The sequence below is a fragment of the Gossypium hirsutum genome, chromosome A08, assembly GCF_007990345.1.
Source record: "Gossypium hirsutum isolate 1008001.06 chromosome A08, Gossypium_hirsutum_v2.1, whole genome shotgun sequence".
Taxonomy (NCBI): Eukaryota; Viridiplantae; Streptophyta; class Magnoliopsida; order Malvales; family Malvaceae; genus Gossypium; species Gossypium hirsutum.
The window spans coordinates 109539144-109557049 of NC_053431.1; positions in this window are offsets into that span (position 1 = coordinate 109539144).

Genomic DNA, 17906 nt, shown 5'->3' on the forward strand with positions numbered 1-17906 from the left:
AATCTTCAATTTCATCTGGTTGGCTAAGGGAAATTTATTAAACTTTTATAAAAATAAAATTTAATTTAATGTGTTATTTTTTTTCATATTCTTATAAACTAGTTCAACTAAGGATGGCACTAGTTAATTATAAAAATTTTTATATTATTTTCAAAGTAAATTATATGATTATATGAATGTTTTTGTCTTTTTATATTTTTATAAATCAATAAAAATTTATTCATAATGAGATTTGGACTAGACTTGCTTATGGGTTGGGGCCGGTTGGTCTGCCCAAAATAGGAGAGGGTTTGGGCAAAAAATATAGGCTCAAATAATGGGCTTGGATAAAAAAATAAGGCCCATTTAAAAAAGGGCCGGGCCTCTGGTATGACATTTTTTACCTAGGCCCGGCCTGAATTCACTGAAGGACAAAAAAATATGTTTTTTAATATTATTTTCTTATTGTTTTCTCCCTATTTTGCTACCATTTTACTATAATGTTGCTACTATTTTGTTGTTATTGTTTGAATATTGTATAAAACTTATTTTATTGTTAATTTTGTTATTATTTTAAAGGTATTTGTTAGTTTTGTTATTATTTTAGAGACATTTGCTTGTTAAATTGCATCTATCTTAGTGTTATTTAAGTATATATTTTTAAAATTTATTTTCAATCTGTTGGGAAATATTTATTTTGATATTTTTAGTATTTTTGATGTATTAAATATATTTTAAAATTATATAAAAATTAATATGGGCAGGCTGGGTCGGGCCCGGGTTTTAGCATTTTTATTTGGGTTGGGCTTAAGTATAATTTTAGGCCCATTTTTTGGGTCGGGCTGGGCCCTGGCCTAGTAAATGGGCCTAAATTTTTAGTTGAACCTAGCCCGAACCTGGCCCAGCCGACCCATGCACACCTCTAATTTGGACCCAATACATCATATATATATATAAAACATTTTCATTTATCATTTGCACTAAAACAAATTTCTGATTCTATATGAAACTTTAATAAATATATTTGTTCTATATTTGCGTATATTAATTATGTTGTTGATTGAGTTGGTGTTACAAGTTAACTCGACACTGACTCAATATTCATGATAACACCATGATAAACAATTGTATTCATTTAGTATTCTTAACTTGATGCATTTATGTGTTTAAATTTTAATTTACTCACAATTTAATATAGGGGAGAGCAAAATCCAATTTGATTCGAAAAACTTAATAAAAAATTCAAATTTCAAATTAAATAGTTCAATTTATTTGAGTTAATCGAGTTATTCGGATCAAATCAAATAAAAAATTAAATTTTTCGGTTTAACTCGAATATGAATTAGACAATTTGAGTTATTCGAAAATTCGAATAAGAAAATGCAAAACTATGCCGTTTTGATAAATGTTTTTCCATTAAGTTAAAAGGCAAAACAATTATATTGTTTATATAGTTAAATAATCTTGTACTTCGTCTACTAGTTAAATAATCGGTCCATGTAAACGCAACATTGAATATAAATAATAGGATTCGTTAACTCACTTGATATGATTCAAAATTTTTTGAATCGATTCAATTGGAAAAAAAATTGAAATTGAGTTCGGTTGCTAAAATAGGATTCGTCAACTTGACTAGCTCGATTCTACTTGACTCGATCGAATGCTCACCCCTAATTTAATCTATTTTTTGTCCATTTTAATGTCACACATATTTTATTTGTTATTATTAATTAGTTACAAACCATATATTTCATTATTTATTGTATGTTATTTTGAAACATACATTTGTGTTTTAAATACATGATTTCCACACACATACACATGTTATTATCAATTCAAGCCATTTCAACATTTTCATTTTCATTAAGTTAAGGTTTTTCTCGAGAGAACCTTAGTAAATTAACTCGAATAAATGAGACTATATTGCTCACACAAACAAACATTTATGAACTTGCTTAGACAAGTTGACATCGTATCGAGGTTACCAATCCAGGCTAATCTAATGATAAATATAAATCGAGAATCCATAAGAAATGTTATATTTCATTTAACCATGTAAATCCCTATTCGTTTCCATATTTGTATTATCCTGAATTAGGGCCTAAACGGAATAGTGGTTTTGTGACCACAAATCTGAGATAGAAATAACTATTTTATAATTATTTTGATGTTTATGATATGATTTCATGATTGTGTGAAAATTTCGTGAAGAAATTCTATGTATAAAGTGCTTAATTTGAAGTTAGGGACTAAACTGAATAAGTTACAAAACTTTCATTCTAGAAGTTTCTAGTATGAAATTGCTTTGAAATATTAATTAGGATGTCTTAAATAGAAATTTTACCAATTTCTAAGTTTATGGACAAAAATTGGACATGGATGGAATTTTTGAAAGTTTAATAAGGAAGGGCATTTTGGTCATTTTGATATTAAATGAAATAAAATGGGAAAAATAACACAAAAATGATCATCTTCTCCATAAGTTGCTACCAAATTTTTCTCTCCACCATAGCTAGGGTTTCAATACTTTTAAGCCTTGATTGTAAGTGATTTCTATGCCCGTTTTTAATGTTCTTTACATTTTTGAAATCCTCGTAGCTCGGTTTACCTGTTTCTACCAATATTTTGAGACAAGGTTTATATTTAAAAATTTACCCATGAATTGTATGCATGAATTTTGATGTTTTATGGTAGAATATGAAGCTTGAGATTGTGTTAAACAACTTTTGCTAAGTGATTTTACGTAAAAAGGACTAAAATGACATAATCGGTAAAAATACGTAATGTTCATAAGTACATGTTAGAGTGAGAATTGGATGTTGCTGTAGAAGGGAAAAATGATCAGCATATCATAAAACATAAGAAAATAGGATGAATTTTAATTTACGAGATTTGGGGCAAAAGTGTAAATATGTGAAAGTTTAGGGGCATTATAATATTTGACCCTAACGACATGCCATATGTATCCTAATCCTTTACTAAGTTCACAAGGGCATTATTACTTCAATCGTATCATTTCAATCCCCGTAACAACATATACATGTCATGTCAAACTTATAAACATTCCATTTCCATTTTGGCACCTTGTACCTATTTGTAATATCATATTTTTCATACTTTTCAATATAATCCAATTGATGCCAAAATCACTATATTCATATTTATATGAACTAATAATAAAAATAATTACAATTCAATTATAACATGAAATAAAATAGTAAGTTCCATATGAACTTACATGGTAAAACAACAAACAAATAAGTCTTTAAAGACTAATCAACAATTTTGCATTTTCCCCGATTATCTTCAATTTGGTTCAATTTTTTATCTATAAAATAATTCAATTCAATTTATCAATTTCAAACATTTTATAACGTCCTATCATATGCACAAATCTATCCAATTTGAAATTTCAAATTCTCCTAAATTTTTACATTTTATTCAATTTAGTCCCTAAAATCGAAATTGTTATAACTTACAATTTTGAGATTCGGTTTCAAAACCGATCTCAAATAAATCCTTTTAGGAACCTATGCTATCTATAATTACAAAAATTTCACATTAAATATTCAATTTTTCACTTTGGTCCTTTTGGACAGAACTAATAATTTACACTTTACACTTTAGTGCTTTTTCATATCTAAACTTAAAATCCATCAATTTAACACCAATTTATTTAAGATCTCATCAATGGAACTTTTAAAAAATTTAAAATTTTTACAAATTGGTACACGTGCTAGCTAAATCAAGCTTTCATGACCTCAAAACATAAAAATTACAAGAAAAGGACTTGAAATCAACTTACAATTGAGGACCGAAAGCTTAAGCTTAAGAAAAATGGCTTCTTAGGTTTTCTTTAGGTGGTTAATATGGAAGAAGAAAGAAAGATGACAACAATTTCCACAATTCAACTATTTATACTTAGGTTAACTTTAATAAATCAAAATTAATCTAATTAAACTTAATTAATCAAGCCATAATCACAATTAGCTTAAGTTAATGGATTTTAACATCATTTTCCACTATTTACTAAAGGAAATTGGTTCAATTTCTATTTTGATCCCTTAGCAATTTAAAAATCTATTGTGATTGAAATTTTACAATTTAGTCCCTATAACTTAATTAACTATCAATTTGACAAAATTAAGGGGCCAAACTTTAATAAACTTTAACAATAACATCGTAAATATTAATATTTATATTTACAGGCTCAAACATAAAAATTAAGGTTTTGAAACTTCCATTTTCGACAGCATTGAAAATCGAGCTATTATAATGGAGTATTTTTAAAGCACATTATCAAATTGTAAGCACTTATGTACCTACGTATGAGTAGTTTTGGTTTAGAATTTAAAAAAAAGATAATGCTATTAAGATTTATGAGGACTATTTTTATTTAACACATAAGATTCAAGCAGTTCATGTGATAGGCACACATTTGTATGCAATGCAAACTACATGTTTTAAATTATGAGATTGACGATAGGACTTGATTGATTTGATATTAGTGCTTTAGGGATTCGATTAGAATCTTCCAATCCTTAGACTCGATTCAAACAAAAACCCACATCTAAGCAAATATAAATCAAGAAAAAAAGAATAAAAATCCAAAGTAGAATCTACAAATATCAAAACCAAACAAAAAGAAATCAAAATCAAGAAATTGAAAATCAAAAGAAAAAAGAGAGAAGCCACAATCTCAATGAATGGTCGAGGCTTGATTGTTAGAATATCATTAGGTGTCCATTTGACAATTCGAATAACGAAAAGAGAAAATTTAGTGAAAATAAACACATACTAAGAATCGACAATGATCTGATGGTAAAAAAAAGAAAAGAGATTTGGTCTTGAGTAGTTCAAGAGTTGGGTTAGATTTTCACGAATCTAGTGGGTTTTGAAGAGAACTAATTGGGGATTTGAAGAAAGAAGATAGTAGGGGGATTTAATAGTGTGTCTGTTAGTTGAAGAAGTGCGTCAAAAGAATAAGCGATGGTGGCAACGATGGTGGTTTATTAGGTAATAAGAAGATTTTGATTCTTTAAGTTTTAAGAAATGAAATAAATAGTATAAAGTTTAAAAGATAGAGTCTGGTACCTTTATCCGCTGCCCCCTAGAGGGGGGAACCACTTATAATATCATAAGAGACAAATGAAACACCTAAAGGAACGATAGCATAGCCTTGCCCAGCTATGCTATCTACTTTGTGCACTCAGGAACTATAATTTAGGATACTATTTGGTAGGTGTAGTACTACTTCTAGCCATGAAGTAGGTCTACACGTCTTATAGAGTCATTCCTAAAGGCAGGCGATGATAAAGAAAACTCGCTAGGTGACGAGACAACATTGGTTGCACTCTAGCTCGAGAGCCCTATGTGTCGCCTTAAAAGCTCATAGGGTGGGGGAGGGACAAAATGGAAGAAGGGAGGAGATTCTCGAATGAGGAAAATGACCTAATAACTTTGAAAGAATTGAACGAGGAGCCGTATGAGGTGAAAATCTCATTTACGGTTTTATAGAGTGGCAGTAAGGCTGACTTATCTGTCAACTTTTCTACTATTACCCCAAAAAACCAAACTCTGCTTTACGTAAAGTTGCCAGAGTATGATTAACCTTTGCGTTTGAAATCACTTCTTATATACTTAGTATTGGCCATAATTCATAAGAATATTCTGTAGTCTTAGTAAGTGAGGGAACAGTTAAGGATTTACCCGGTGTGAGATATCACATTGTTCGAGGAACCCCAGATGCTGTCGGAGTAAAAGATCGTCAACAAGGGCGTTCTAGTGCGTTGTAGATTCTTATCCAAGGCTTGTAGCATTTGATGATGCCATGTAAATCGCTAGAAATATGTGAAGTGTATGGCTAACCCAATAACGAAAGTTTCGTAAGGAGACTGGAGCAGACTACCATGAGAAAAAAGATAAGTATTTTTTCTATTTTTTTACAAGATTTTTTACATTTATATATATTGATTTTTTTAATTTTTATATTTTTGAATTTTAAAAAATTAATTAATTGATATGTGGCATACATGTGGTCTCTAATGTGGATGCCACGTTAGGATCTACCATCAATATCATCAAGTTAACTGTTTCGTTAACTTTTTTATCCAATTACGGGTAAATTGAAAAAAAAACCCTAAAAATTTGTGGATTAAATAAGGTGCAAAAGAAAGAAAGAAAGAAAGAAAGAGAGAGAGAAAGAAAGAAAGAGAGCTAAAATGCCTTTTTTTTATCTCTAATAATTAAAGGTAAAAGTACCATAAAGGCCCTTATCTTAGAAGGCAAGTTGCATTTTGCCCTCTCTACTAAAAAAAATGGTAGTTTAGCTCTTATACCTTAGAAAAAAGTGCAAATGGGCCCTTTCATTAAAAATTTCATTCATATGTACCATTAAGTGATGATTTGGATATTTCAAAAATTTTTTATGTAAGTGATGTGGAATTAAAGGATGATTAGAATTATGTAAAAGTGTCATGGACCCCTTATATTAAGAACCAGATTGCATTTTGTCTCCTCTACTAAAAAAAAGGGCAAATTAGTCCCTATTCATTGGATCAAATAACAAATTTGCCATTTTGTTAAAAATTTTATTTATTCTACTTTTAAGCGGTAACATGACTAACAAAGCAACTAGATAGCAGCATATGGTTTGCCACATGTACCCTTATGTTGATGTGGCATATTTCAACAAAAAAATTAAAAATTAAAAATTAAAAATTAAAAATCTAAAATCTAAAATCTAAAAAATAAAAAATTATAAAAATATTTAAAAAAATTAAAACCAACTTCTAAAATGAACTTGGACAAATTGTTGTCCAGGTTTAAATGAGGTTAAACAATAATTTGTCTAGGTTCATTTTGGAGTTGTTTCTTATATAATTATTAAATAATTATACAAAATTATAGAGAATTATTTAATATTTATTAAGTATTATAAGAAATTGATAAAATAGGACTTATCAACTTGATTAACTAAAAATATCAACTCGATTAAGAAGATACATGCATGTGTGTATATATATGCGGGTATATTTCAATTATTTATACATGTTATATGTGGGTTTATGTATATATATAATTTTATAAATTGTATAAATTTTTAACAAATTTAATCATTATTTATATTTATTATAATTGATATAATTTTTAAATAATTTTTAAGAAACCACTCTAAAATGAATCTAGACAAAAAAGTTGTCCAGGTTCATTTAAGCTTAAACAACCATTTGTCTAGGATCATTCTAGATGTTGTTTTTAATAATTTTAATTTATTATTATTTTATAATTCTTAATAATTTTTAATTAATTCTCTATGTTTTTATATATATGTTTAAAAATTATGTCCAGGATGAAATGAATTAGGAAAATCGTTTGTCCAAATTGATCTAGGACATTATTTTTTAAATCACTATAAAAAATTCTTTATTTTTAAGATTTTTTAATTTTTTAAAATATTGTCATGTTAGCATAAGGTATATATGGTACGTCATGTGTTAGTGTTTGATTCTTCCTTAAGCCACATCAACATTTAAAGGTAGAAATATATAGAATTTTAATAGGATAAATTTACCTATTTTTTTAGTAGAGGGGATAAAATACTAATCAACTCCTAACTTAGGGACCTCCATGTACTTTTACCTAATCTTTCTCATCTTTTAATTCAAATTCACTCGTATAAAAACAATTGAAAAAACATAAAATATCACTTAACAACACAAATAGATGGAGTTTTCAACGGAAGAATCAATTTACACTTTTTTTTGACATACATGAATAAATTTATCTATTTTTTTAAAATAAAAAGAATAAATATAATGTCTGATTAATTATAAAATCGTCAAAACGCGGTACGAGAACTGTTCAGTACACTTTGATATATTTTCTCTAGAGTTGACATCAAAGTCACACATGCCTACGTTTGTTTTAACTCTGGCCTTTTAATCAACCTCATATTTATAATTTCTTTAAATTATCTTTAATATATTTTACTTGCACACATTTGCCATGCACAATATTTCTTCCCTCGACTTTGACAATGGACGCAGGTGGAGAAAAGCGCCAACGGTCAACTTGCAGCTAAGGTCTAAAAACTCTAAATAACATGCTAATTAATGATAGGTTATTTGAATTTGAAAAGGTAAAAATTTAATTTTAATTTGATAATATTGAATTAAATTCGAGCATTATAATATTCGATAGAATATATAGACAGTAATTAACTATAATCTCAAAAGAATCTGATTTCATAAATAATATAGAGGAAGAATAAAAGAGATATCTTATCGAGGAAATCAGATTTGTTTCAGTAGATATGCTCTTCATGTTAAAATTTTAAATAATATCTAATATAAAATTAGAACTATAAATTAGGATCTATCATGTCAAATCATCAAGAATAAATCAAGAACAAAGTTAGATGCAGAAACGTACCTGGATCCATCAATTCCTTGAAGTTTTACCGGATTTTAGGAATTTGATCTTCTAAATTAGCACACAAAAAGTTCAGAGTATATCTGCTCTCTCTTCCCTGATGATAGGATATTAGAAAAGATATCTTGTGTATAATTTGGGGACCATAACCCTAATATTTATAACCTTGGCATATTAGTTCTAATCAAATTCTTATTAGCCCATCATTAATTAGAATTTAATTAGAACTCAATTACTAGAGTACCTACACATATTTTACCCATACTTTATTTAATAATTAAAGCCCAATAAAATTCTAACCAAATTAGATCACTTTTAATTTGGGCTAACGTATCATGATAGTAAATAATAACATTTAATTAACTTTATTATATATGTGATGTCCATATTTTCCAACAATATCCCATTTGGACCACACATATATATACTAATTCCTTTATAATTACATGTCATTATACAACCTTATGAGCTCAAAATTTTACTATCATATCCAAAAGGTGTTCCGAACAATCTGGTCCATTAATTATGTTAACATAGAACCAAGGCGACTTTCGTTACATAGATCGTAACTAAATCCATCCCTGATCACGTATATTAACATAACCAAATGACATAGATCAAGTATGGATGTGTAGCATGAAAATTACATGCAATATGATCTAAACATGTCTATTTCCAATTGGTCCTCTTTAAACTTAAGTGAGGATAGTACCAAAATAATAAACAGAGTGAATAAACTGAATACTTCATTTCTGATAAGAAAATAACCAAATACATAAATGTTTGAAAACAAACATAAAACAAATAAAATATAAACTCCCACTAAATCATGATATCCTTAGACAACGTAACACCCATGTGAGCAGTATGCTCATGAAAGACCTTGGGTGGTAAACCTTTTGTAAGCGGATCCACTATCATAGAGTTTGTCCCAATGTGCTCTATGGATCCATTTTGCACTCTTTATTTTACAACTAGGAACTTTATGTCAATATGCTTTAACTTAGATGAACTCCTGTTGTTATTGGAATACAGCACTGCTGACTTATTGTCACGAAATAATTTGAGTGGTCTTTCTATATTCTCCAATATGCGCAGCCCTATGACAAAGTTCCGCAACCATATTCCATGGTTTGATGCTTCATAGCATGCTACAAAATCTGCTGCCATAGTGGATGAAGCTACAAGTGTCTATTTGACACTTTTCCAAGATATAGCTCTTCCAGCTAATAGGTAAATATAACCTGATGTAGATTTCCTACTATCTTGGCATCTAGCGAAATCAGAATCAGATACGCTATGACTTCCAAAAGATCTGATCTCTTATAAGTAAGCATGTAATCTTTTATTCTCTGAAGATATCTCATAACCCTTTTAGCTGCTATCCAATGGTCTATGCCAGGGTTGCTTAAATATCTGCCTAACATCCCAACAATGTACGCAATGTCCAGACTCGTACAAACTTGAGTATATATTAAACTCCCAACAGTTGATGCATAAGGAATCTTTTGCATTTCCTGAATTTTAGGGTTACTTTTAGGGTATTGAGTAAGATTAAATTTGTCTCCTTTAACGAAAGGGGTGTCACTTGGTCTATAACTTTGCATGCCAAACCTTTTGAGTACTTTATCGATATAGCTCTTTTGTGATAATCTAAGAATACCTCGAGATCGATCTCGATGTATCTGAATTCTTAAAACAAAAGAGGCGTCCCCAAGATCTTTCATCTCAAAATGCTTAGATAAAAATCTCTTGGTTTCGTGTAATAAGCCTATATCATTAGCGGTAATCAAAATGTCATCAACATATAGAACCAGAAATATGTACTTAACCCTATTGAATTTGTGATACACACAATTATCAAAAATATTCATCTCAAAATTGAACGAAACAATTATTTGATGAAACTTGTGGTACCATTGACGGGAAGCTTGTTTGAGACCATAGATGGATTTTGTCAATTTGCAAACCATATTTTTTGAGTCTTCCGACTCAAAATTTTTCGGTTGCACCATATAAATTGTTTCTTCAATATCGCCATGATTATCCTGAAGGAATCTTTCGATGAAACTGGAGAGAAAGTCTCTATAAAATCAATACCTTCTTTTTGAGTATATCCTTTAGCTTCCCATTTGCATCCCTCTTGGTTTTAAATATCCATTTACAACCAATTAGTTTTGCACCTTCAGGTAACGGGACAAGTTCCCAAACTTTATTGTCTTGCATAGATTTATATTCATCTTTCATGGCATCAATCCACATTTGAGAATTAGAATTTTTCATGGCTTGATGAAAGTTGATTAGATCATCTTCTATCATTCCATTATCATCCTCATGTTCTTGGAGAAATACAATATAATCATCTGGAATAACATTTCTCCTTTCTCTTGTGGACCTTCTTAATGGCACCTGTTCTTGAGGTTGTTGAGTTTGCTCTTCTGGAACAATTACCTCATTTTGAATTGGAAGTTGTTCAACATTGTCTTGTAGAGGTTTTGGATTCACTTCTTGACCAATGATAGGTATAAGAACCTGAACATCATCAAAAGTGATAGTAGGAATTGAGTTAGAATCCAATTCCTCCTTAAAAGCAATGTCTCTAACCTTATTTCTCCCCCCGAACTCAACATCCTCAAAAAATGTTTCGCGTCTCAAAAATATTCCTTATTATGGGATCATAAAATTTATAGCCTCTAGATCGTTCAGAATAACCAATAAAGTAGCTGCTTACTGTTTTGGAGTCCAATTTCTTTTCATATGGCCTATAAGGCCTTGTTTCAGCTGGACATCCCCAAATGTGAAAGTGTTTTAAACTAGGCTTTTGACTTGTCCAAAGCTCATAAGGTATTTTTACAACTGCTTTATTGGGTACTCTATTTAAAATGTAAGTTGTTGTCTTTAATGCTTCTCCCCAAGGGGACTTAGGTAAGGTAGAATGAGCAATCATGCTCCTTACCATATCCTTAAGAGTTCTGTTTCGTCTTTCAGCTGCACCATTCATACTAGGTGATCTTGGCATGGTGTACTGTGGGACAATACCGCATTCCTCTAGGAATTTCACAAATGGTCCTGGACATTATTCATATGAGCCATTATATCTACCGTAGTACTCACAATTACGATCAAATCTGATGTTTTTAATCCTTTTGTTGAGTTGATTCTCAACTTCAGCTTTATAAGCTTTGAACATATCCAAAGAATGAGATTCTCATGAATGAGATATAGGTACCCATAACGTGAGTAATCATTTATGAATTTTATGAAATATTGTTGACCATTCTAGGATGCAGTAAGGAATGACCCACAAATGTCTGTATGAATTAATTCTAAGATGTCTGAAGATCTGTTGGCACCCAATCTCTTGGTTTTGGTCTGTTTTCCCTTAATGCAATAGACACAGACATCAAAGTCTGTGAAGTCAAGGGACTCTATAATACCATCAGAAACAAGGCGTTCAACTCTAACTTTTGAGATATGACCTAAGCGCCTATGCCATAATGATGCTGAATTTTCCTTATTTAATTTGCATTTAATACCACGTGATTCCACATGCAAGGTTTCATTATAGGATGCAACTGTTTCTAGCAAATAAAGGTTGTCATAAGTATTTAAATAACCAGTTCCAATAACATTTGAATTTAAAGACAAATTTAAATTGATTGTTTCTGAATGAATAATAATATCCAAATTTGTCCAACGAAGAAATATAAACTAAATTCCATCTAATTTGCGGTACAATAAAAGTGTCTTTTAAATCCAAATAAAAACCAGTTCCTAATAACAACCTAAAATGCCTAATCGCTTCCACTTCTACCAATTTTCATCGCCCACAAAGATGTGTCTTTCACCATCACTTAGCTTTCGGTAACTCAGGCAACCTTGCATAGAAACACTTATATGAGTAGCAGCACCAGAATCTATCCACCATGTGTTTCTAGGTACTGAAGCTAAATTAATCTCAGAACAGACCAAATTAAGAATTATACCTTTCTTTACACGCCAAGCATGATATTTGGTACAATCTTTCTTTACGTGTCTATACTTGTTACAAAAAAAACAACTCTCTGTAGCTTGTTGTTTCTTTTGAGCTGGACCCTTAGCAGCTTCATTCTGATATTTTCTTTTCTTGCCCTTGTCTTTAGGGGCATTGGCCAAATGAGCACTTTCAGACTTATCACGCTTCAACCTTTCTTCCTTTTGCACACAATGATAAATGAGCTCATTTAGAGTCTATTTCTCCTTTTGACAGTTATAACTAATTTTAAATTGATTAAATTGTGCAGGAAGCGATACCAAAACCATAAGAACAATCAATTCCTCAAAAAGCTCGATCTTAAGTACCTTAAGTCTTGAAGCAATATGGAACATCTCCATAATGTACTCCCTTACGTTTCCCTGACCCTTATACTTCATAGACATCAAAGAAGTCAGAAGTGATGTCATCTCAACCTTATCGTTTTTAGCAAAACGTTTTTCAATTTCATCAAGGAAACCCTCGGCCTGAGTAATCTCTTTAGATTCTATGCCCCTAAAGGCTTCTGGAATGCTGTGTTTCATGATCATTAGACTCATGCGATTTGAACGATCCCACCTCTCAAAATCCCTCTTAACATCTCTGGTGCTTTTCGCTGTGAGAGGTGCAGGTTGTTCTTCCCTTAGTGCAAGGTCTATGTCCATACAGCCAAGCACTATAAGTAAGTGCCTTTTCTATATCTTAAAATTAGTCCCATTAAGCATGGGTATAGAATTTATATTAGTAGATATTGTGGTAGCAGAAGATGAATTAGCTGAATATAGAACGAAAATAAACTTAAATTAATATTCATAAGTAAACAATAAATTCAAGATAATGGCTAATCCCATCTCAAGATACCAAATACAACATTAATATCAAGTCTTTGGATAGTAATATTAACCGTAAGCAGTACTCTTGTTGTAGCAATCAAACACTTACAATAAATTATGTCAAACAATGAATTAATCTTTGGACTAACTTATTGCTCACATAAAATACCTTATAATTGTCACACATTTATCACCACATATGTCTTTGAAATTCTGCCAAATATTAACTTACCTTTAGGTTAATCAATAAACGCATGAATTACAAAAACATATAATCATCTTAATATTTTAAATAAACTAATCTACACAAAAGAGGTCACTTTGGCGGCATTTTGTTTCAACTAATTTATTTAAAATATTAGACATCTTTAATTCAAAGCCAAAATTTGAATTTATTTGTTTCAAAATATTTACCTTAATTTCATCATATTTATATAATTTTCCAAAACAACATGCATTAAATCAATCAAAGCATACATATATTATATATTTATATAGATATATAAAACATACGAAACATCAATTTCTTTTGTTAACTTCTTTTCCAATTTTTTTTATTAACTAAATTAAATATATTATATGATTAAAAAAAATTGAATTACATATGCGACAGTAGGAATCGAAATTGATATAGAGCATGCGAAGTTCTTTATTTAAAAGCAAGATAGAAATTCAATGGCAAGATTTACAATTACACAAATATTTTAAACTCCGTAATTTAATCCATCAGTTTGAAAATCACCCCAAATTAAAAAAAAATTAAAACAAAACCCTAAAATTTCAATATAAACTTTCAAAATATAAAACCCATGAAATTTCATGAATCAATCATTCAAAAGAAGAACTTTAATTAATTCTCAATGATTCGATATGACGAGACTCTGATACCACTTATTAGAATTTTAAATAACATCTAATATAAAATTAGAACTATAAAATAGGATCTATCATGTCAAATCATCAAGAATAAATCAAGAACAAAGCTAGACGCGGAAGCGTACCTGAATCCATGAATTCCTTGAAGTTTTACTGGATTTTGGGGATTTGATCTTCCAAATTAGCACACAAGAAATTCAGAGTATATCTGCTCTCTCTTCCTTAATGATGGGATATTAAAAAAGATATCTTGTGTATAATTTGGGGACTATAACCCTAATATTTATAACTTTGGCATATTAGTTCTAATTAAATTCTTATTAGCCCATCATTAATTAGAACTCAAATACTAGAGTATCTACACATATTTTGCCCATACTTTATTTAATAATTAAAGCCTAATAAAATTCTAACCAAATTAAATCACTTTTAATTTGGGTTGACCTATCATGATAGTAAATAATAACATGTAATTAACTTTATTATATATGTGATGTCTATATTTTTTAACACTTCAAGCACTTGAACCCGCTTGGATTACATCTAGACAAATAGAAGCGGGGCGCCGCGCAACAACACAAAATGTACACCGTGGTGGAAAAAAATGGGTACGTATATTTCCAGACAAGCCCGTTACGGTAAGACCTACAAAAACACGTGTGGATTCGGGAAAAGAATATCCCAATTATTGGGTGATTCAAACAATTCACAAATTTAATCAAAATTTTTATTTTTATTATATAAAAAAATTAAGTAAAAAGTTTAATCAAATTCAAATTCCAACTTAATTATAAAATTGATAAAAAAAACTTAATCGAGCTGGATTTTCAAATATTCTACCTGCAGCAAAGTGTCATATCTCGTATAAAACTAGGTAGGTATGTTGAAAGAATCAGATGTGGTGTGTTGTAAAGCTGACGTTTGAGGGAATTTATAGGCAAGCTTTTTCATTTATATCTATAAAAATATTTAACAAGTTGGCCAATGGCCTACAGAATACAGATACTAGTCCCAGTCCTACAGAGTTTGTCTTAATGTAGAAGCAACTGCTCCTAAATGGTAAAATTTGGGAATTAATTAATTGTTAATAATAATATTATACAACAAAGGTATATAAAGACACATCTTGTACTTTCTTATTACCTGTATATAATAAAAGAAATTTTATTTAATAGGTTGTCCGTAATTTAAGAAAGTAGTACATATCTTTCCAGATTATAATAAAGAATAATAAAAAATTCACTAATAATACATCAAATTCTAACATATAATAAAAGTGATTAATATTATATTATCAGCATTCCATGTGGTTTTTAAGGTTAGAATTTCCTTAAACAAAAAAGAAAGGGACCAATGGTCATTGATGTGTTCAAAGTAGGATCACTACTCTACTCCCTACGAATTTTTATATATATATATTCCACCAGCTTTGGGACAGGTGGCTGTGAAGCCCATATAATAATTAATAATTTTATAGGACATAATATTAAAAAAGATAAAGCGAGATTAGATTACAGCTCTTAGCAAAAAAGAACTTCCCTTCATAATGGTTTTTTTTTTCTTATTTTTAAGGAGTTTCATTTAAATATAAAAACAAAAACCTGAGTAATTGGAGACTGGCAATGGCTTCATACTGACTGTACGTTGAGTGCACGTGGGACTGGGGTAGGTTTTTCTCTTCCAATTAATTTAGGCCATCATTCCATTGTTTTTAGTTAATTTAAATTATTTGATTAAGTCATAAATCTTGTGGTTATCAGTTTAGCATGGATGTAAGTTAGGTATGACATGCAAAATATGATTCATCTCTTCTATAAAGACAGGCGGAAGATTGTTAAATATGGTGTTCTTAATATAGTATTTACGTTTATGTATATTTATATTTTTCAAATAAATTAATTTAATAAAATATTTATTAATTATATTAATATTATTTGTATATTATTTTTAATAGTTTTTACACGCAAAATAAAATAAAAGCAAACATTAACTCATTGGTTATATAATGTTTAACTAATACTAAGCGGTATTATGTGGCCAGATTGTAATACGAAAATATAACTTATATTAGTAGATAATCTAAACATGTCCTTACTCTAATTGAAAATGAGCAAACTGATTGAAAGACTAATTGTAACAGCCTGTTTTTGGTGGTACTGGAAATAGTGGTTTCAAAACCCAGTTTATCGGTGATTGAGTCAATAAGTTTTAATATTTAATATCTATTAGTTTACGATAGTGTTATGAAATTCTGGTTTGTTAATTTGATTGATTGGATAGCCTATTTTAGTATAGGGACGAAATTGTAAAGGCGGTAAAAGCTAACTAGTATAGATTTCTTTCGCTAGTGGTAATATGATAATCGGTTAGGGACTCAATTGATAATTCAACTATTTTCAAAATTAATGGCCGGACAAGTGTTGGTTTTACCTTACCTGTAATGATGTTAAACTTAATTAATAACTAGATTAGACATATATATAACATATTATAGTGGATGGAAAAAGGCAGTTCATTTTCTTTTCTTCTTCCTCTCCATCACCGTTTTTCTTATTTGTTGAGCTAGAAAAGTCGGTCAATCTTTGTATGTGTTTAGCTCGAACGAGCTTTTGATGTGAAGCATACTTGTGTTTTGAGTTCTTTTATGATGTTCATCAGGTAATATAAAACATTTGAAATGTGAAATTGGCAAGTTAGAAAATGAGGAGAAAGGAAAAGTTATGAGAATGATTTTAATATGAAGAGTTTTATTGTATCATGCTGTATACTAGATATATTGTATGTGATGAAGTATATGCATTTACCTTGTTGATGAATTGTGTTGGTTGATAGGTAAATTGTGTTTGCATATTAAATTCTCATATAATTATTATGTGAGGTAAGTAAACTTTAGAACTTGTATGAACTTACTACGTATTCTAAATACTTACACCTAGATTGCTTTTACCTTGTAGATTTTGAGAGTTCAAAACGCATTGATTAGATCAGGAATAAGTTCACAGTATTCGCCAGAAGTTATGGTAGACTCCTGATTTATTTGATTGGGTCTAAGTGGCATGTATATGGTCGCTTGGATATTTGTAAACAAACTTGTTAAATTTTGAAGGTGATCATTTTAAGTTTTCATGATGTATGATGATAAAAAAATGAAGTTCAATTCTGCTATGTTTCGTGTTTTAAGTACTGTGGGACCTTCCGCAGTATGAGGTATCCATGGAATAGTCTGCCATTTTTGGGTATCAGTTGGTGATATTCCAAATTAGATATTTGCCATACTTTTTTGCAAAATTTATGTCCTTGGAATAATCCTCAGTTTTACCATTTGAGATACTTTGCGTTGCTGATCGATCCGCTAGAGCGATCCACCACTTTTTAGTCTGCAACATGGTCCATTATGGAATGTTTAAAGTATGTAATGTTATGTGATTTTTGTGTGGTAACCTTTTCCAACTTTGGTCTGGTGACTGGACCTGGCAAGGGGTATTACACTAATATGACGTTTATCGAGTCTCATTGTCTTGAGTATTAGAGCGGATGACTCCCAAAAGATTGAGGCATAGATGTGACTGACTGGATTAACAATACATTGGATAAGACCCAAGTAGAATATGTCATAAATCCGTTTGTGGATTTATTCACTTGTGGCATTCATAGTGTGACATACCTTAATCCTGAGTGGATGATGAATTATTTATGCATAACTCGTATACTTTGATGTAAATGAAAGCCTGGGTTCAAATAGATAATAAACTGAAAACTGGTACGTTGTGTAT